This window comes from Nicotiana tomentosiformis, chromosome 1 (assembly GCF_000390325.3).
Source record: "Nicotiana tomentosiformis chromosome 1, ASM39032v3, whole genome shotgun sequence".
Lineage (NCBI taxonomy): Eukaryota > Viridiplantae > Streptophyta > Magnoliopsida > Solanales > Solanaceae > Nicotiana > Nicotiana tomentosiformis.
The window spans coordinates 149,690,562-149,713,449 of NC_090812.1; the positions used below are offsets into that span (position 1 = coordinate 149,690,562).

The 22,888-nt window shown below is 33.2% G+C and overlaps 1 long non-coding RNA gene across 5 annotated transcripts in view; it reads left to right on the forward strand.

Annotated features, from left to right (window-relative positions):
• The first annotated feature begins 4,243 nt into the window (after window positions 1-4,243).
• Window positions 4,244-22,888, forward strand: part of LOC104120879 (uncharacterized) — a 45,646-nt gene continuing 27,001 nt past the window's right edge. The window contains exons 1-3 of one of the 5 annotated variants that reach the window (XR_011413157.1): window positions 4,245-4,667; window positions 4,753-4,856; window positions 4,931-5,219. This is a non-coding gene — a long non-coding RNA (uncharacterized lncRNA). Of the gene's footprint in view, window positions 4,668-4,752; window positions 5,220-10,133; window positions 11,854-22,888 lie in introns of those variants that run through there. The other 4 variants (XR_011413155.1, XR_011413156.1, XR_011413154.1 and 1 more) reach the window with 4 other exon arrangements.

Consider the following 22,888-nt stretch of genomic DNA (forward strand, 5'->3'; position numbering starts at 1 on the left):
GATCAACACAATTCAAGGCTAATGCTATAATTGAGGGACAAGACAATGACAATGGGAGCACTCAAAGCAATGATGCAACACCTCAAACTTAGTTTTTCAGTAAGGAACATATGTCTAAGCTGATGAACCTAATCAAGTAGGCACAATTTGGAAATACAGCAACACCAGGAACTACAATCAATGCAAATGCAGTAGCTAGTACTATACTTAAATATATTGGAACTTGTTAGGCAGTTTTTAACACAAAAACCTGAATCATTGATTCAGGGGCTTCTGAACACATGTTTTGATTCAAATTATTTCTTAACTTTAGATCCACTTCCTTTTCCCGTACATATTAGCCTACCTAACTCATTTGAATTATATGTCAGACACATAGGTAGTGTTCATATTCATTCTGATACGATTCTTGAAAGGGTTCTTTATGTTCCTTCCTTCAAATATAATTTACTCTCAGACTATAAGTTGTGTGTCCAGTTTCATTACTCACTCAATCTAACTTCTAGTGGATGCATCATTCAGGCCCCTTTAATGAGGAGGGGACAAGTTTTTGGTGAATCGAGAGGAGGATTGTACCTACTGGAGCCTAGTCCACCTAAGATAGATTCTGGTTCTAGTTTAAATACCAATGTATTTTCAATTCCACAAGGAAGTTCCCAGTGAAGTTTCTTGTTCTGTTTCTAATTCCAATAAAGAGGACTCGAATGTACTCCAATGGCATGTTAGATTGGGGCATCTGCCATTCTCAGTAATAAAAAATCTTTAGTTCATTTATTTTCCTTCCAATTTCAATTGTGTGTGTGATATTTGTCCAAAATCTAGACAAACTAGATTACCTTTTCCTTTGAGTCAAATCAGAACTCATGGAATTTTTGATCTTATTCATATTGATGTATGGAGACCATTCAAAAATACCACTTACAATGGATATAAATATTTCTTGACCGTGGTCGATGATTTTAGAAGGGAAACTTGGACTTTTCTTTTAAGTTCCAAAAATAATACTTTCATTGTCTTACAATCTTTCTTAGTTATGGTGGAGAGACAATTTGCAAGGAAAGTTAAAAGAATCAAATCTGATAATGCAATGGAACTGGGGAAGGGATCTTTTCAGTCTGATTTCTTTCAGTCTCAAGGCATCTTACATGAGACTTCATGTGTAGGCCATCATTCTTAAGAAGAACAGTAATGAAGAAGCATTAAAATACCTAGATTTATACATATGGGATAAGCAACAAGAGTAAGCTGGAATTTAGTAGCAGACCTCAACAACGATAAATTGAAGTAAGAGTTATGGTATATCATGACCTACCTAGATGCAGTAAAGTCATACGGATGGATAACGAGATCTATGAAATAAGATATAGAAATATTCGTAAATTCAACAAAGTACCGAGCGAAGAACTTCAGTATACTTATACATGCCCAGAAGGACATCTTATCAAGCTCTGTATATGTTTACAAAGTGAGGGCTAGAGATTAGCTAAAAACTGGAGGAAAAAGGAGAGAAGAGTCGCATAGACGCACTTACAAAGTCAGAGTCGTATAGGCTACATGATTAAAGGTAGCAACAGTTACAAGATTGGAACAATTCCGACCACAAGTCATGGTATGAGAAAGAGGCTTTAAGGGGGGAATGCCCAAAGGTTTATTCACAGAACAGTTGCCTAGATGGCAAGGAGAGTACTAAAGTATTCAAAAGACATAAGTTACGAAAATGATAAGTGCATCAGTCAACATTCGAGGACGAATGTTTCAAATGGGGGAATGATGTTACACCCCATGTTTTCGTACGTAAAAGTACGCCATAAGTAAATTGATGAAAGTTTGAAAATGAGATTTTACATCCCACATTTTCGTACGTTAAAATTCCGTCGTAAGTTAATCGACGTGAATTCGGGAATGAGGTTATTTTGAAATTATAAGCATTATGCTATTTCAAACACGTGATGAGTAAATTCGTGAAGGATAAAGGGTAAGCAAATCGAAGAAAAGGAATTTCGTCAAAGTTTGACATTTTGGATAAAATACGACCCAAGCTAAAATACCCGATATTTATGGACTAGTACCATATAAGGTACCACATGGCTATGATAGTAAGGTGTATAAAGTGTGTTAAAAGTGAGTGGTATTTTAAGTAATTTAAAATAATTCTTAATTATGTGAGTAATTAGTTAATTGTTAGATTAGTGGGGAATAAAGTGTGCTACCGCCGACTTTAGTGATGGAAGAACGAATAGAAAAATACGGTAACCCTAATGAGTGGAGGGAAGACCAATTTATAGAGATTCCCATTTAATTCGGTATGTTGATCAAGTAATCGATAAAATTTGCTCATTAATTAAATATTAATTATTGGCCTTGAGCCACCAATATACGTATTAAAATCTTACACCCCACCCTGTCCCTTTCTATACTCTCAAGTAATCTTCATCTCTTGCCTCAATTATTCAATGAATAGTTAAGGAACATGACTCCATTATGATATTTTTGTCTTTTTGTGGGTTAAAAGCAGGAGTAGCACTTTTTGAAAAGAGGAAAAAAGGATAGTTTTTCTTACATTACCCGGTGTGTTTATAGTGTGAGGTCTTAGGTTCTATTTCTTGTTGGTTCATTTGTCCCTTTTTTTCCATTGTCTGGTTTGTGTTCTAGGAAGCTAGTTTATATTATCTTGCAATTCAATTAATAGGTAAAATAAAGCTCTTTGTAGAGACTATTTCAAGATTGATTAATGTCTATTTAAGATACTAGAGGCTCATTCCGTACTATAAAGGGGATTAAATTTAAGATAAATTTATTTTATATTTGGTTAGATTAAAATACGGTATAACTAATCTCGAAATTAGTTATTCGCGGATCGTAGTGTTATTTTTATTCATATTGGAGGATAAAAATCGCGGGATAAATTATTTCCCAATCAAATAATATGGATACCAAAACTACTAAACCAACCAATAAAATTTCCTATCATTGTTTAGGTTTTCAACTTCAAAGAGGTATAGTGCAAGAAAATAACAAAACCTTAAACATAAAAAAAATTAATCTCTTCGGTCCACTTTAGTTGATTTTTTGGTATTTTTCTTGTGGATATTAAGAAGAAATTAACTTTTTTTCTCAAAGTTATCCGTAAAATAAAGGGCCTAAAAGTATTTATTATATTGTATAAACAAAATAAGGTTAAGATGATCATTTTCATTGTTAATTAATACTAGAATATGAATTCCATTAATACGTATAAAAACAATTAAAAAAGAAACTAAATTCGGCAGAAAGTTTAAGGGTGTAGTTGGCCTTTGAAGAATGTAGAGCGTAGGATATCATTCATACTTGAGCAATAATTCAGTAGAATCCAACTCTGCACAATTTCTAAAACAATATTCATGATATGGTAGGCCCAATATCAAGGGAGGCCTACAAAAAGACAAAGACTTCATGATATGGTAGGCCCAATTCGGAAGAAACAATATTCTCCAATATGAAGTCTTTCTAAAACAATATTCTCCATTATGAAGGAGAATTTTATTTTGTAAAAATAATACAGGCTAGCAGTTTTTGTACTGGTCATTTAAAAATAGTCAACATTTGTAAAGTTATTGAAAAATAGTCACTATTTTGCTGCAACAAGAAAAGTTCCAGTATAATATACTGGAGATCGGTGCATCTGTATGTGAATTTTCAGCATATTATGCTGGAACTCCAACACGCGGAAAGTTCCAGCATAGTATACTGGAGATTGGAGCACATGTGTATGAACTTCCAGCATATTATGTTGGATCGATATATTATACTGGAACTCCAGTATATTATGCTAGAAGTCCAGTATACTTTGCTTGAACTCTAGTATAAATATAGTAGAGTTCCAATATACTTATGCTGGAACTCCAGTATATTATACTGGAATTTCAGTATATTATGCTGGAGTATTTTCGTTCAAATTTATCTTTACATTAAAAATTGCTAAATTTTAATTATTTTTGAAACTACCGCCAGTAAACCGGCCTATTTTTGAATTTATTTCTTTTATTTTGGGTGAGACTATAATAGTTGTATGAGGCAACCCTTGCTTTTGACAAATGTGCTTGTGGGGTTCATTTGCTGACACTTAGTTATAATTATAATTAAACAAGAAAAAGTGAGTTTAGTGGAATGCAGGCCAACCGAAAGATTAGATAAAATAAAAATGAATGTAAAGTGAATTGTGGTCCCGCGCAAAACCACAAACTTCTCCTCTTCGTTTTTTACCATACCCAAAATAAAAATTTCCCCAACTCAAACACCATTTAGTGTATTAAATTATTATTCACACTAATTTCTTGTACTTAAACCAATTCTTGACCGTTTCATATCTACAATGTTTAACACACTTTATATTCTTTCACTTAACCAAACTTAGATATGGTATTGCTTTGAATGCAACTAGTAAATGGGAAATCAATTAATTGTTGATTGTGATTAACTTCAATGCAAAATTGTAGTTTGTACAGATCAATTTCTGTTAATTTAGCTCAATTCTAAATATCTTCTGCAATGGATTTAAGGTAAAATCTTTTCTCAGAAAAAAGGAAAGTTTTGCTTTTATTTTCAGCAAAAGCAAGAGGCAGATAGCACGGAAGCAGCTAGTATTCTCTGAGCATTCTTCTTTGCATATTACTCTTAGCATTGAACAGGTAAACCTAAGGCTATTTTTAAGATCGAAATATTAATCCTCTCCAAATTGTTATATCATTTTGTGATTTGCTTTGCAACTTTCAGAAATGGATATTGGCTTTTAGCAGTTGAAGAAATAAATTATGATGTTCTGAGAGTTAAAAGTGGAAGACCAGCATCAAAATCTTGCAGAAACAAGCAACAAGCAGGTAAGTGACCTCAACTTAGCAATTTTGTTGAGTTTATAGTAATTATGATGTTCTGAGAGTTTATAGTAATGCAGATATTCATTCTTGAGCTTTGATCTGTCTACTGGACGTCTAAATTCCATTTTTTTCCTACTCAAAGGTACATGAGACAGAATATTTGTTTTCTTATATATAAAAGACAAAAGACCATGTTAAGGTTATTATGTATGATCATCTCAACTTAGCAATTTTGTTTTTCTTTGTCAGGATATTGGTAACTTCTTGTAAACTATTACAACTCCTTAGTCAGTTGGTGAAAGGAAAGTTGTGCTGATATTCTCTATTGAATAGGCAATGACCTCAACTCTGATCTGTCATCAGAATGTAAGTGAAGAATCATACTTCACTTTTGTGTGTAATTTGCCGGCATTAGTTCTCTTTAATCAGTCAGTGAAAAGGGCTAGTCATTTCTCTTAAGTCATCCTGAAGGAGGATTGTCTATTAAAACAAGGTGCTGTAGCAGATGTGTCACGATCCAAAATCCAACTAGTCGTGATGACACATAACTCAATCCTTTAGGTAAGCCAATTACCAAATATCTCATTCCAATAATGATTATTAAAGAAATTTAAGTAAATAAATGTCTTAATCTTATACCATCCCCAAGAACTGGTAGTACAAATCATGAGCTTCTAAGAAAAGAGTATAGAAAACGGAAATGAATTAATTACATAGTATGTTATAATAATACATAAACAGAGCATTTATAAATCTAAGGCTACCCTAAACAAGAGGCAGCTACAACAGGAACGCAGGTACATCTTCAAATCTCGTAACCATCGAGCACAACAACAACAACCAACATCTGCACGCAATGTGCAGAAGTGTAGTATCAGTACAACCGATCTCATGTACTTAGTAAGTAACAAACCTAGCCATAGGTTGAAAGTAGTGACGAGCTTCCACCAAAATCGGGTCCAAAACCAATAGTCGACAATAGTCCATAACAACATAAAGCAAATAATACCAGAAGTAACTCAGAGATAACATGCTCAGCCAAATCATGATTTCAAAAAAATAATAGTTCTTCCTTTCAAATCCATCAGTGAAGACTCAAATCTTTTGCCGAAGTTGCCAAAAATATGACTAAGTTTGAAAACAGTAATTTTTCCAAAATCATTTCAATAATAAATAAAATGTCTCATTTTCTTTCCAGATAACCAGTGTAAAACAAATGCATCACTATGCCCATCTCTCAACATGTGTGAGAAATCACGAATAATATGATACCGTACAGCATGAGGAAAACACATCTTTATAAATGTATGCCATTGTGCATGTCACCGCATGGAAAATGTCAAGATTATTTAACTACAAAATTCCACATAAACAATTATGTTACAATTTCTATAGTACACGCCCACACGCCCATCACCTAGCATGTGCGTCACCTCTCAACAATTCATGAAATACATATATTAAGGGTTCATACCCTCAACTCCAAGATTAGAATAATTACTTACCTCGAACAAGCTAAACAATGCTCCAGAAATCCCATTATACGTGTATCAACTCCCGAACGGCTCGAATCTACCACAATTAATTTGATTCAGTTCACACAAATCGGTATTCAAACTTAAAAAAATCGTTTTGTGACATTATAGAAATTTTCTTCTATTTCTCTTCAAGATTCAATACTCTTACACCAGAAATGAAGATTAATTCATGGAATATAATCACAAGGGAGTTAATAACATTTACCCCAAGTTGTGTGAAAAATTTCCTCTTCAAAATCGCCCAACCCGAGCTCCAAAATTCGAAAAATGGGTAAAAATGTCGAACCCTCGAATTTAAGGTTTTGTCCCAGCGATTTTCGCATCTGCGGACAAGGGGTCGCATTTGCGATCTTCGCTTTTGCGGAAAAAATCTCGCTTCTGCGAGAACAGCTTGGCCAGCGATAATCGCTTCTGCGATGCCAGGACTGCACCTGCGGTCGCGCTTCTGCGCTCAAAGGTTCGCACCTGCGGACCTGCCTCTTCCTCAACTCCACATCTGCGGAGCCTCGCTCGCACCTGCGGGCTCGCAGATGCGGTTAACTCCTTCGCACCTGCGCCCTGCCCAGGCTAGACTAGCTCTGCTTCTGCGTAAAAAGGATCGCATCTGCGGCACCGCACCTGTGGCCAATTCCTCGCAGGTGCGATCACACCAGAAAATAGAAATTTTCTAGATTTCTTCCAAGTTCGAATTTGATTCGTTAACCATACGAAACTCACCCGAGTCCCTCGGAACCTAGTCCGAACATACCAACAAGTTCCATAACACAATACAGACCTACTCGAGATCTCAGATCATATCAACCAATATCATAACGATGAATCGTATCTCAAATCAAAATCTATGAACTTAGAACTTTCAAATTCTACGTCTTGTGCCGAAACACATCAAATCAATCCGGAATGACTTCAAATTTCGCACACAAGTCACATTTCACATTATAGACCTATTCCAATTTTCAAAATTAGATTTCGACTCCGATATCAAAAAGTCAACCCCTCAGTGAAACTTCCAAAAATTCAACTTTCGACATTTCAAGCTAAATTCCACTATGGACGTCCAAATAATTTTCCAGACACGCTCCTAAGTCCAAAATCACCATACGGAGCTTTTGGAATCATCAAAACTTCATTCCGGGGTCGTTTACACTTAAGTCCACATTCGGTCACTATTTTAACTTAAGTTTTAAACCTTGTAACTAAGTGGTCCAATTCATTCCAAAACCTCAATGGACCCGAACCAATTACCTTGTCAATTCACACAACAACTGTAAAGTAAAATTTGAGCAGTAAATGAGAAAACGGGGTTGTAATACTCAAAATAACCAGCCATATCGTTACATTCTCCCCCACTTAAACATACGTTCGTCCTCAAACGTGCCAAGAGTTGTTTCCAAGCCTTCAAATCACTGTTCCATCTTACCGCACACGTACCCGGGGGTGAACCCACGTCACCCTATTCCATATAAGCTTGACAACAGAATACAACTGAAATCATTGATTTAACTTTAGCCCATAAACCTTGGAATTTAATTTCCACCATTCAGAAATTCCTTTTCAAGACACGAATCTTACATTTACACACTGTATGAGTTTGAACAAGTTGTATCAAGCCATAACCATAACCACGAATATAATTAACTAATATATTACACAACTCACATGCTCATAGCACTATTTCTGACCACAATGACTACTCCAAAACCAACCAAATACCAATATTAAACCCATATCGAACCAAACCTCATCCCAAAATATTCGTACACTATTAATAATAAAAGAAACATGTGAAATTTCATGACCACTTACCATATCAACAAGTCACGGAGCTCTCTCACCCCAACCGAAACCATAATCACTTTCTGAGCCGACTCTCAATATTATACTCCCGAATATACTAAAATCAAACCTGATACTAAAACAGATGCACCATGGCTTCTAGCTGGTCCATAGACTGGTTCAACAGGAGAAATGTGTTGAATATCAGGCAACAATCTATGATTGGTAAAGGAATGTCTATTATAATTAGAACTAATAGTAGGCAACAACCTATTATTGGAAAATAACTGTCTACTATAAGTGGAACTATTATCGTCAAACTGAATGCAAATCCTACCATCCGGATTTTGAGTAATATGAGAATACTCAGTATTACTGACAGTATTAGTTATCTGACTGGGGGATATAACCGAATCCAAAGTCCATGTAGTTGAAAAATTAATTTCATCCCACTTAATAGGTCTCCTCGTGGTGACCTTAGACTTTGCAAAATTCGTTTCCACTAAAATAGTCTGATCAGATGTATCATATAATTTACATCTGGGGTTTAACATAGATAGCAATTTGAAATAAATCCTATACGATAAACATATAAGTTCAGAACTAGGCGCATAATTGTAACCATGCATTTTCACATTTAATGTTAATGCATCAAGTATATTAACATCAGATAAAGATAATTGCAGATTGGGTTTGATATTCCTACTAAATCTCGACCTTGTCAGATGAACGCAGAATTAGTAGAATTTTACAAAAAAGAGATTGATAGCTTGCTACAAAAGGGTTTGATAAAACCCTCAAAATCTCCTTGGTCTTGCACAACGTTTTATGTTAATAACGCAGCTGAAAAGGAACGTGGCGTTCCTAAATTAGTCATTAATTATAAACCCTTGAATAAATATTTGAAATGGGTTAGGTATCCTATTCCTAATAAAAGAGATTTATTGTCTATATTATATGATACCAATATATTTTCAAAATTCGATTTAAAATCTGGATATTTGCAGATTCAAATATTTAAAGAGCATACTTATAGGACTGGTTTTAATGTTTCATTTGGGCAATATGAATGGAATGTTATGCCTTTTGTTTTGAAGAATGCCCCTTCAGAATTCCAAAAAATTATGAATGATATTTTCAACCCCTATCTAGACTTCATCATTGTTTATATCGATGACATTTTGGTATTTTCCAAAACACTTGAAATGCATATTAAGCATTTAGACATTTTTAAAATAATTGTTATACAAAATGGTTTGGTTATCTCAAAACAAAAAATGAGTTTTATTCCAAACTAACATTCGATTCTTAGGACATTATATTTGTCAAGGAAAAATTACTCCTATACAAAGATCGATAGATTTTGCTTCAAAATTTCCCGATATTATTACTGATAGAACTTAGTTACAAAGATTTTTGGGAAGTTTAAATTATATTTCGCCTTTTTATAAAGATTTGTCGCGTGATTTAGCCCCCTTATATGATAGGCTAAAAAAGAATTATAAAAATCCTTGGACTGATAGTCATACTACTTTGGTTAAAAATATTAAGCAACGTATTAAATCTTTACCTTACTTAACCCTTGCTAATCCTGCATGGCAAAAGATTATAGAGACTGATGCGTCTAATATTGGTTACAGAGGGATTTTGAAACAGATAAATCCCAATAATAAGCATGAATATCTGATTAGATTCTACTCTGGTAAATGGTCTGAAGGCACATGAAATGTTAACAATAGTAAAATGTGTTTTAAAATTTCAGGACGATTTATACAATCAAAAGTTTTTGATAAAAACTGACGCACAATCTGTTAAATATATGTTTAACAAAGACTTTAAACATGATGCCTCGAAAATGATATTTGCAATACGGCAGGCTCAATTAGCCCCTTTTGATTTTGAAATACAATATAAAAAGGGAATTGATAATTCTCTGCCAGATTTCTTATCCCGTAAATATTTACAGGATGGAATCCCCCTAGGGTAGGGGAAGAGGTAGAGGTTGGGGAAGATTATCCCCACAGTCCAGAGGAAGATCATCACCTTCAGGATCGTCATACGGATCCTCAACAAACTCCCCAGTTATACAAATGGGAAGAAAGAGTTTAACCAATGAGAGGATATCTCTCAGAGAAGAATCATCGATCGGACCATCTGTCCATCTGGAAGATATTTCAGAAGATAGCCCGTTATACGCACATTTGCAGGCCTATTTGACTGCTCAAAAATAGAAAGATATTTATGCCAAGCAAAGTGATACTTTTGCTTCCATCACAAAAGATGACAATGATGATATCAAGTCATATGAGAAAGTGTCAAAAAAGGAAATGATATTTCTTTTAGAAAACTCTGACATTCAGAGAAAAGAAGAGCCGTGGAAGATATTCCAAAGGTATTTAATAAATGGTTTATATTATCCGGGTGAGTGATACAAAACCCGCTCTTATTATGAAACAATACTAACCAGTACGGGCAGTGCAAATTTTCAGCACTTTTCTGGGTATAGCACAGACGAGAACGTTTATAACTTCTCAAAAATTATAATTAAACAGATCATATCTGTTGAAGACTGGGGTATATCCACAATGAAAGAAAGGCAGATAAGCCTTAACAAATCTAGAATGAATTTTACCTATTGGGATTATATCCAGGCATTTGATAAAGTGTTATACTACAATAATGATCGACACAAACATACTTGGTTTATTAAAGTATGTGCAAAGATATTTGCAGAAGCTGTTCCTAATTGGTTTCTGAACTGGTGGTCATACCACGGTCCAACAGTAAAATTTTTACCAGATCCATTTCTCAGGTTATACAAAGAATGGATAAAAATTTCCCTTTTTATAAACAACTGATATCACTCAGATCATATATGTTACCCAGATAAAATTAACCAGATTTATTTCTTTTTGGAATTCTCTATTCCCTGGATATACAAATGGAATCCAGAAGTCGGATTCACCGAAGAACAAGTCTCATGCTTATACATGACTTTTTACAACTTTTGGGACAAGTTAATGAAGAAGGATTACAAAACAAAGACTTTATATGGTCAAGAACTCTTGGATTCAATCGAAATAAAAATCCAAGAGTATTCCAGCCAACCTCAGAAAGAGGTAATTGATGACAGCTCAGTAAGGCATATTGCCAGAAGAATTTCCTTTCAAAAAGAAGATAAAGCAGAAATGATTAACAACTACTTGGAAGAAGTCAAAAGAAATTTACTTTATTCCATTAATCAATATGAGAAATCAGACACTTCTATGCAGAGTGAAACCAACAACGATGATATTGCTGAAGATTCTCAACCATTTGAATCAAAAAAATACTTTCTGATGAAGATTTGCGGAATGCGGAAGAATTCATCCGCAAAATAAAAGAAACGGAAAAAAGACCAGCACAGTGAAACAGCTGGACCCCACAAGAACAGTGAAGCCGCCGGACCCATAGCACAGTGAAGCCGCCGAACCCCACTTAAACAGTAGATACACTGTTTCAACAGTAAAAATACTATTTTGTATAGTAAAAATACTGTAACAGGGATCCACGAGACCCACTTTTTACTGTTCATAGATTCTTTTCTTTTCTATTTATACGTTTCATTCGTTCAGAAGAAAGGGAAGCAAAGTCGAGACCCTCTCTCTCTCTTAAGAAGTGAGGAATACAGACTTTATTCTGACAGATACTCGTATTAGGAAGTTTATACTTTATATCTAAAGCATGTCCGGATGCAGATCTAACCATATGAGTAGTTTTTTGAAAATATTTCGTAAGTATTAAACCTTCTTGAATGCAGCTAACATCTGCTCCACTATCAATCATGACAATGTTTGTAATTGAAAAACTATTATCAATGAGAATAGTACATTTGATATACCATTTATGACTAGTAATAATTTGCATCATTCCTAAAAACACATCATGTTTAGGATTAAAACTAATAGGTTTTTCTTCAATATCATTTTCAAAAATACCTTTATTTTTATCATTAGATTTCTCAGCTGGAGAATTGATTTTCTCAATCTGAGTAATCCTATGATCACAAATCATTTGATTTTGTTTAAGAGATTTGATCTCTCGTTTCAATTTTTTAACTTTAATTTTTAAATCATCGAAAGAAGAATCTCTTACTGGAGTTGCATTTTTGTTTAACAGACGGTTATTAACCTCAAGTAAAGAATAAAGTGGAGAATATTCAAATTATTTTTCAAAAGGTTTTACAAAACTAGAACTTGAATTAGAACTTGAACTAGCAGCCAAATTAATATTTTTTTCACGAAGTTTTTCATCAGTAACTTCTTTTAAAAGTTCTATTACATTATCAGATGTAATAGTTTTCATATTCAAATTTTCAAATTGTGATTGTAATTTATAAAATTCATCATCATAAGCACATGTATCACCTTTGCAAGTTGTACAAGTATTATCAACATTTTTTTCACTATCAGATAAATCAAGTAAATCTATTTCAGCTTCGGATTCTGACTCAGAATAATAATCCGATTCTGATCCAGAAGTGTATAACAAACCATAAACCTTATCACGTAACTCATCGTCTCGTCCTAAGGTTTTCAGCTTTTGAAGCTTACAATTCGGAGCTATATGGCCAAATTTACCACACTTATAACACTTAATGTCAGCTAGATCTCTCTAAAGAAGTGAGGAATACAGACTTTATTCTGACATATACTCGTATTAGGAAGTTTATACTTTATATCTAAAGCATGTCCGGATGCAAATCTAACCATATGAGTAATTTTTTGAAAATATTTCGTAGGTATTAAACCTTCTTGAATGCAGCTAACATCTGCTCTACTATCAATCATGACAATGTTTGTAATTGAAAAACTATTATCAATGAGAATAGTACATTTGATATACCATTTATGACCAGTAATAATTTGCATCATTCCTAAAAACATATCATGTTTAGGATTAAAACTAATAGGTTTTTCTTCAATATCATTTTCAAAAATACCTTTGTTTTTATCATTAGATTTCTCAGCTGGAGAATTGATTTTCTCAATCTGAGTAATCCTATGATCACAAATCATTTGATTTTGTTTAAGAGATTTGATCTCTCGTTTCAAGTTTTCAACTTTAATTTTTAAATCATCGAAAGAAGAATCTCTTGCTGGAGTTGCATTTTTGTTTAACAGACGGTTATTAACCTCAAGTAAAGAATAAGGTGGAGAATATTCAAATTCTTTTTCAAAAGGTTTTACAAAACTAGAAGTTGAATTAGAACTTGAACTAGCAGCCAAATTAATAATTTTTTCACGAAGTTTTTCATCAGTAACTTCTTTTAAAAGTTCTATTACATTATCAGATGTAATAGTTTTCATATTCAAATTTTCAAATTGTGATTGTAATTTATAAAATTCATCATCATAAGCACATGTATCACCTTTGCAAGTTGTTCAAGTATTATCAACATTTTTCTCACTATCAGATAAATCTAGTAAATCTATTTCAGCTTCGGATTCTGACTCAGAATAATAATCCGATTCTGATCCAGAAGTGTATAACAAACCATAAACCTTATCACGTAACTCATCGTCTCGTCCTAAGGTTTTCAGCTTTTGAAGCTTACAATTCAGAGCTATATGGCCAAATTTACCACACGTATAACACTTAATGTCAGCTAGATCTCTCTTAGAAATGAAGTGGCAGGCGGTAATCCTCCATGCCTTCTCAATTAAACTAAAACAGAAATCACCGTTTGACCGGAAACTGGACTTGTTTCACACCTCACATCTGACATTTATATGTCTGGAAGGTTTCCACTAGTTAAAGATTTCTATTTTAACATACTTGAGAATTCTTAATCTAGCTAATTCAGTACCCTTATATTTAAAGACTGGCGATAATCCGCACAATCAGTAAGGATATAAGAATTGAAATATACTTGAATTTTATATATAGTTTAATGACTGTATGGAAGGTTAAAACCTTTACTCAAGAAAGGGGTCTGTCGTAATATAATACATACTTTTATTGAGCCCATGTGTCTAGCAGTTCTAACCGTGAAAGAAGATGCCCTTTTAAACTCCTTTATCGGGCTGAGGTTCACGGCTGGCTAGACGAAGCCACTAAGGCAAAGCCAATAAGAGCAGTGTTATATTAGACTGTACCAACCATCTTGACACCAAGTCAAAACTCTATATATAAAATTAATTTATATTTAAATAGATGCCATCTCTTTCATGGTTTATATAGGAGAGAAGTTAGATATTCAACATAGATATGATGTCTCTTAGCCGGACATCGTCATGGCCAGAGAGGAAAGACTAGAAGAAATACTAACTAAGAAAGAAATATGTACCTTTTGGCTAAGATGCAAGGCCCTGAAGATGAAGAACTGAAAACTTTATTTACTTTTGTTCTTCTATTACAAGCTACCAGCTACAAACTCTTACTTACAACTTTAGAGAGAGAGAGAGTTTTAGAGAGAGAGGGTCTCGACTTTGCTTCCCTTTATTCTGAACGAATGAAACGTATAAATAGAAAAGAAAAGAATCTATGAACAATAAAAAGTGGGTCCCGTGGATCCCTGTTACAGTATTTTTACTATACAAAATAGTATTTTTACTGTTGAAACAGTGTATTTACTGTTTAAGTGGGGTTCGGCGGCTTCACTGTTCTAGTGGGGTCCAGCTGTTTCACTGTGCTGGTCTTTTGTCTGTTTCTTTTATTTTGCGGATGAATTCTTCCGCATTTCGCAAATCTTCATCAGAAAGTATTTTTTCTGATTCAAAGGGTTGAGAATCTTCAGCGATATCATCGTTGCTGGTTTCACTCTGCATAGAAGTGTTTGATTTCTCATATTGATTAATGGAATGAAGTAAATTTCTTTTGAGTTCTTCCAAGTAGTTGTTAATCATTTCTTCTTTATCTCCTTCTTGAAAGGAAATTCTTCTGGAAATATGCCTTACTAAGCTGTCATCAATTACCTCTTTCTGAGGTTGGCTGGAATACTCTTGGATTTTTATTTCGATTGAATCCAAGAGTTCTTGACCATATAAAGTCTTTGTTTTGGGATCCTTCTTCATTAACTTGTCCCAAAAGTTGTTGTAAAAAGTCATGTATAAGCATGGGACTTGTTCTTCGGTGAATCCGACTTCTGGATTCCATTTGTGTATCCAGGGAATAGAGAATTCCAGAAAGAAATAAATCTGGTTAATTTTATCTGGGTAACATATATGATCTGAGCGATATAAGTTGTTTATAAAAGGGGAAATTTTTATCCATTCTTTGTATAACCTGAGAAATGAATCTGGTAAATTTTTTACTGTTGGACCGTGCTATGACCACCAGTTCAGAAACCAATTAGGAACAGCTTCTGCAAATATCTTTGCACATACTTTAATAAATCAAGTATGTTTGTGTCGATCATTATTGTAGTATAACACTTTATCAAATGCCTGGATATAATCTCAATAGGTAAAATTCATTCTAGATTTGTTAAGGCTTATCTGCCTTTCTTTTATTGTGGATATACCCCAGTCTTCAACAGATACGATCTGTTTAATTATAATTTTTGAGAAGTTATAAACGTTCTCGTCTGTGCTATACCCAGAAAAGTGCTGAAAATCTGCACTGCCCGTACTGGTTAGTATTGTTTCATAATAGGAGCGGGTTTTGTATGACTCACCCGGATAATATAAACCATTTATTAAATACCTTTGGAATATCTTCCACGACTCTTCTTTTCTCTGAATGTCAGAGGTTTCTAAAAGAAATATCATTTCCTTTTTTTGACACTTTCTCATATGACATGATATCATCATTGTCATCTTTTGTGATGGAAGCAAAATTATCACTTTGCTTGGCAGAAATATCTTTCTGTTTTTGAGAAGTCAAATAGGCCTGCAAATGTGCGTATAACGGGCTATCTTCTGGAATATCTTCCAGATGGACAGATGGTCCGATCGATGATTCTTCTCTGAGAGATATCCTCTCATTGGTTAAACTCTTTCTTCCCATTTGTATAACTGGAGAGTTTGATGAGGATCCGTATGACGATCCTGAAGGTGATGATCTTCCTCTGGACTGTAGGGATGATCTTCCCCAACCTCTACCTCTTCCCCTACCCCAGGGGGGTTCCATCCTGTAAATATTCACGGGATAAAAAATCTGGCAGAGAATTATCAATTTCCTTTTTATATTGTATTTCAAAATCAAAAGGGGCTTAATTGAGCCTGCCATCTTGCAAATATCATTTTCGAGGAATCATGTTTAAAGTCTTTGTTTAACATATATTTAACAGATTGTGCGTCAGTTTTTATCAAAAACTTTTGATTGTATAAGTCGTCCTGAAATTTTAAAACATATTTTACTATGGTTAACATTTCATGTGCCACAGTAGCGTATTTTTTTCTGGGCTTCAGATCATTTACCAGAGTAGAATCTAATCAGATATTCATGCTTATTATTGGGATTTATCTGTTTCAAAATTCCTCCGTAACCAATATTAGACGCACCAGTCTCTATAATATTTTGCCATGCATGATTAGCAAGGGTTAAGCAATGTAAAGATTTAACACGTTGCTTAATATTTTTAACCAAAGTAGTATGACTATCAGTCCAAGGATTTTTATAATTCTTTTTTAGCCTATCATATAAGGGGGCTAAATCACGCGACAAATCTTTATAAAAAGGCGAAATATAATTTAAACTTCCCAAAAATCTTTGTAACTGAGTTCTATCAGTAATAATATCGGGAAATTTTGAGGCAAAATCTATCAATCTTTGTATAGGAGTAATTTTTCCTTGACAAATATAATGTCTTAAGAATCGAATGTTAGTTTGGAATAAACTCATTTTTTGTTTTGAGATAACCAAACCATTTTGTATAACAATTCTTTTTAAAATGTCTAAGTGCTTAATATGCATTTCATGTATTTTGGAAAATACCAAAATGTCATCGATATAAAGAATGATGAAGTCTAGATAGGGGTTGTAAATATCATTCATAATTTTTTGGAATTCTGAAGGGGCATTCTTCAAACCAAAAGGCATAACATTCCATTCATATTGCCCAAATGGAACATTAAAAGCAGTTCTATAAGTATGCTCTTTAAATATTTGAATCTGCCAATATCCAGATTTTAAATTGAATTTTAAAAATATATTGACATCATATAATCTAGACAATAAATCTCTTTTATTAGGAATAGGATACCTAACCTACTTCAAATATTTATTCAAGGGTTTATAATTAATGACTAATCTAGGAACGCCACGTTCCTTTTCAGTTGCGTTATTAACATAAAAAGCTGTGCAAGACCAAGAAGATTTTGAGAGTTTTATCAAACTCTTTTGTAGCAAGCTATCAATCTCTTTTTTGCAAAATTCTACTAATTCTGCGTTCATCTGACAAGGTCGAGATTTAGTAGGAATATCATCCTCAGAGAAGAGTGACAATATGCTTTTTTTAATTCCAAAAAGCACTAGGATGCTCAACACAAATATCAATAGCAATCTGCTCGGAAATCAATTTGATTTTTTCTTGTACTTAAGTAGAATTCAAAGTATCAAATATATTCATACTAAACAATTCTAATTGTAAAGAATCAACATGTTTTTGCTTCATATCAATTAAAACATTAATATCTATAGTTACTGGATCTGTAACAAAAGTATAACTTATTTCTTTATCCTTATAAGTAGCAGTAAAACCTTTCGAGTCTATGCTAGTAAAAGGATAAATGGCGTTAATAAACAGTGTTACAAGTATAATTAGAGGGTATAACTGGTTTTTTACCAAGAAAAAGAAGTGAGGAATACAGACTTTATTCTGACAGATACTCGTATTAGGAAGTTTATACTTTATATCTAAAGCATGTCCGGATGCAGATCTAACCATATGAGTAGTTTTTTGAAAATATTTTGTAGGTATTAAACCTTCTTGAATGCAGCTAACATCTGCTCCACTATCAATCATGGCAATGTTTGTAATTGAAAAACTATTATCAATGAGAATAGTATATTTGATATACCATTTATGAGCAGTAATAATTTGCATCATTCCTAAAAACATATCATGTTTAGGATTAAAACTAATAGGTTTTTCTTCAATATCATTTTCAAAAATACCTTTGTTTTTATCATTAGATTTCTCAGCTGGAGAATTGATTTTCTCAATCTGAGTAATCCTATGATCACAAATCATTTGATTTTGTTTAAGAGATTTGATCTCTCGTTTCAAGTTTTCAATTTCAATTTTTAAATCATCGAAAGAAAAATCTCTTGCTGGAGTTGTATTTTTGTTTAACAGACGGTTATTAACCTCAAGTAAAGAATAAAGTGGAGAATATTCAAATTCTTTTTCAAAAGGTTTTACAAAACTAGAACTTGAATTAGAACTTGAACTAGCAGCCAAATTAATAATTTTTTCATGAAAGTTTTCATTAGTAACTTCTTTTAAAAGTTCTATTACATTATCAAATGTAATAGTTTTCATATTCAAATTTTCAAATTATTATTGTAATTTATAAAATTCATCATAACAAGCACATGTATCACCTTTGCAAGTTGTACAGGTATTATCAACATTTTTATCACTATCAGATAAATCAAGTAAATCTATTTCAGCTTCGGATTCTGACTCAGAATAATAATCCGATTCTGATCCAGAAGTGTATAACAAACCATAAACCTTATCACGTAACTCATCGTCTAGTCCTAAGGTTTTCAGCTTTTGAATCTTACAATTCGGAGCTATATGGCCAAATTTACCACACTTATAACACTTAATGTCAGCTAGATCTCTCTTACACCTATTTTTGGTAAATCTAGTAGCCTTACGATGGGCTTTCTTAGCTTCTCGTTCTTCTTTGGATCTATATCTAGATCTCTTTCTCCTATAAGGACTGTCTTGGTTTGGGTATCTATGATACTTATATTTCTTCTTCTTATGAGTAGAAGTCTCGGGTAGACCGAACCGAGTATAAAAATCTCCTAACTGGGATTTTTCCCTAAGCTTATCCATTTTAAGCTGTTTGGACAATCTTAATTCATTGCACAAGTTTAATCTTTCCTGTGTGTAAATTCCTATCAACTTACCATAGGTATAGTCTCTGTATGGAATTTCACCATAACTACCTCTTAGAACCTTCTTAACTCTTTCAGCAAATAAGGAGGGAAGGCCATCTATAAACTTAGCTTTCCAATATTCAATCTTATTCTCCGGTAGTTCCATCACTCTACTCATAAAAGTATCTTTATACCATCTAAACTCACCTAAGGTCTTACATCTAAGGCCATTAAGAAGAGTACAGACAGTCTCATTCTGATTGGTAAATCTACCATTAAAGTGTTCTAAAATAGTAAGAATAAGGGTATAAACGACATCTTCTCTATTTGCCACTAGGCCCATGCCTAAGTTATCAACTCCTTAGTCAATGACTTTAGCGTTAATAATCATTGCCCTTTCTTCGACAGTCAAATAATTATCCCACCAGCCACTAAGTTGGCCAGTAAAACCTGCAACAATTATTCTGCAAATATTCCTATCTGTATTCTTCACACTTTTACAGATAGTTGCATACATAAGCATTCTATGTACTAGAATAGTTAACTGCCTATCACTCAAACCATCAAGATTCCATTCGTAAATTTTGGAACCACTATAAGACGTATTAGTCTGATTTCAATCATGTTCCTCTATTAAAACATCTTGAGGAGTAGGACGATTATAATAATAAGTTTGCATTCTGGGTTTATCAGCATATCTGCTATCTGTAAACTTACTATTCTTTTTGGGATAACTTTTGAGTTTATTAAACTCTAATAAAACATCATTTTTATAATCAAAAGTAGCCTCCATTTTATCAGCAAAATCTTTCGATAAATCAATAGGTTTAATATTTAAACCGGATAACTTTTTATCAAGAAGTTCTTCTAAATCATCAAAAGATTTAAATTTAAAATCCTGAATCTCAGGGGGTCTTTGAATATGAGTAACAACAATTTGAGGTTCTGATTTGCTTCTTGAAGTAGAGGCAGTATCAGTTATTCTCTTGCTAGTACTCATATCTTTTATCAAAATTGTTAAATTATCAAGTTTTTCATCAAGAATCTGTTCTCCCAAAACTTTAACATATAAGCTCAAATAATTATTTTGAAAAATTAATTTATTAATTTCTGCGATGCTAACTGCATCAACATTTTCATCAATAAATTTTTGAAATGCAGTAAAAGTAATACCTGTATTATTAGGTAAAACAAAAGGTGCTTGAAGAGGGTAAATGACTTTAGTAATATTGCCACTCCCGTCTTTATAAGATCTTTCTAAAACTTTTATAAAAAGTGGAAAATATGAGGTTATAAAACAATGAACAAAATACATAATTTGATTATGTAAAGCACAAGTTTTACAAAATTCTTGAGAAATATTATTCAAATCCTCTTTACTATAAGTATCAAAAAACCAAGTTTTAAACTGGTTCCATTTATCACTGGAAAATTCTTTTTGAATATAACCTCTAGCTTGTGACCCGGGACAAAAATCCATTTGGTGTAGAATCATTTAAACACCATTTGGGTCAAAATCCATCTAGGACGCCGAAGGAATATCCTTATTAGAAATATTATCACTATCCTGGACAATATTTGTCTGGGGGTTAATCTTAACCTTTTCAACAGGTTTAACCCTTTCAACTGGTTTATCACCTACTTTTATAGAAATTGTGTGCAAAGATGCAGCACGACTTCTAGCTGGTCCATAGACTGGTTCAACAGGAGAAATGTGTTGAATATCAGGCAACAATCTATGATTGGTAAAGGAATGTCTATTATAATTAGAACTAATAGTAGGCAACAGTCTATTATTGGAAAATGACTGTCTACTATAAGTGAAACTATTATCGTCAAACTGAATGCAAATCCTACCATCCGGATTTTGAGTAATATGAGAATACTCAGTATTACTGATAGCATTAGTTATCTGACTGGGGGATATAACCGAATCCAAAGTCCACGTAGTTGGAAAATTAATTTCCTCCCATTTAATAGGTCTCCTCGTGGTGACCTTAGACTTTGCAAAATTCGTTTCCACTAAAATAGTCTGATCAGATGTATCATATAATTTACATCTGGGGTTTAACGTAGATAGTAATTTGAAATAAATCATATACGATAAACATATAAGTTCAGAACCAGGCGCATAATTATAACCATGCGTTTTCACATTTAATGTTAATGCATCAAGTATATTAACATCAGATAAAGATAATTGCAGATTGGGTTGAGTATTAAAATATACTGGGTCGTAGGCAACAGTAGATTCAATAGAACCCATTATAGAGACTGTCTGAAATTCAGATTTCTAGCATCTCTAAGAGCGACCAAAAACGTCTCTGGTAACCCTTTAAGGGTTAATGGCTTAAAAGCAATTTGTACCATACCAATATACAAATAATTATACTGGTGTTTATATACATCTACATTATGCTTGTTTAACAAACGAATAGTCTGTTCAGACGAATTCAAAGCTAAAGATTGCTCAGTTGTTTTAACAGGTTGTTTAGAAGAGAGTTTATCAAACCATCCATAATCATAGATTGTTCTAATAGGGACTTTAAGAATAGTCCATTTGTTTAACAAATCAAAGTTTTGAGGTATATCTACCTCTTCCAACCTAGTATTTTTCATACTAGTTTCTCCTAAATCCATATTTCAGAAACATATCTATGTCGAATATTTCATATCTATCTTATATATACCATGAAAGTACCTAGGCTCTGATACCATTTTAACAGGATCAATGATCTTCCTCTGGACTGTGGGGATGATCTTCCCCAACCTCTACCTCTTCCCCTACCTCAGGGGGGTTCCATCCTGTAAATATTCACGGGATAAGAAATCTGGCAGAGAATTATCAATTCCCTTTTTATATTGTATTTCAAAATCAAAAGGGGCTAATTGAGCCTGCCATCTTGCAAATATCATTTTCGAGGTATCATGTTTAAAGTCTTTGTTAAACATATATTTAACAGATTGTGCGTCAGTTTTTATCAAAAACTTTTGATTGTATAAGTCGTCTTGAAATTTTAAAACATATTTTACTATGGTTAATATTTCATGTGCCACAGTAGCGTATTTTCTCTGGGCTTCAGACCATTTACCAGAGTAGAATCTAATCAGATCTTCATGCTTATTATTGGGATTTATCTGTTTCAAAATCCCTCCGTAACCAATATTAGACGCATCAGTCTCTATAATCTTTTGCCATGCAGGATTAGCAAGGGTTAAGCAAGGTAAAGATTTAACACGTTGCTTAATATTTTTAACCAAAGTAGTATGACTATCAGTCCAAGGATTTTTATAATTCTTTTTTAGCTTCACGCGACAAATCTTTATAAAAAGGCGAAATATAATTTAAACTTCCCAAAAATCTTTGTAACTGAGTTCTATCAGTAATAATATCGGGAAATTTTGAAGCAAAATCTATCGATCTTTGTATAGGAGTAATGTTTCCTTGACAAATATAATGTCCTAAGAATCGAATGTTAGTTTGGAATAAACTCATTTTTTGTTTTGAGATAACCAAACCATTTTGTCTAACAATTCTTTTGAAAATGTCTAAATGCTTAATATTACTAAACACAACTATTTCATAGACATGTCGTACCTATTTAACTCAAAGCCATATCCCGTGCCATCCGTGCACCAATACGCAACAATTCAAATGTACCCAGTCATGGAAAATTATTC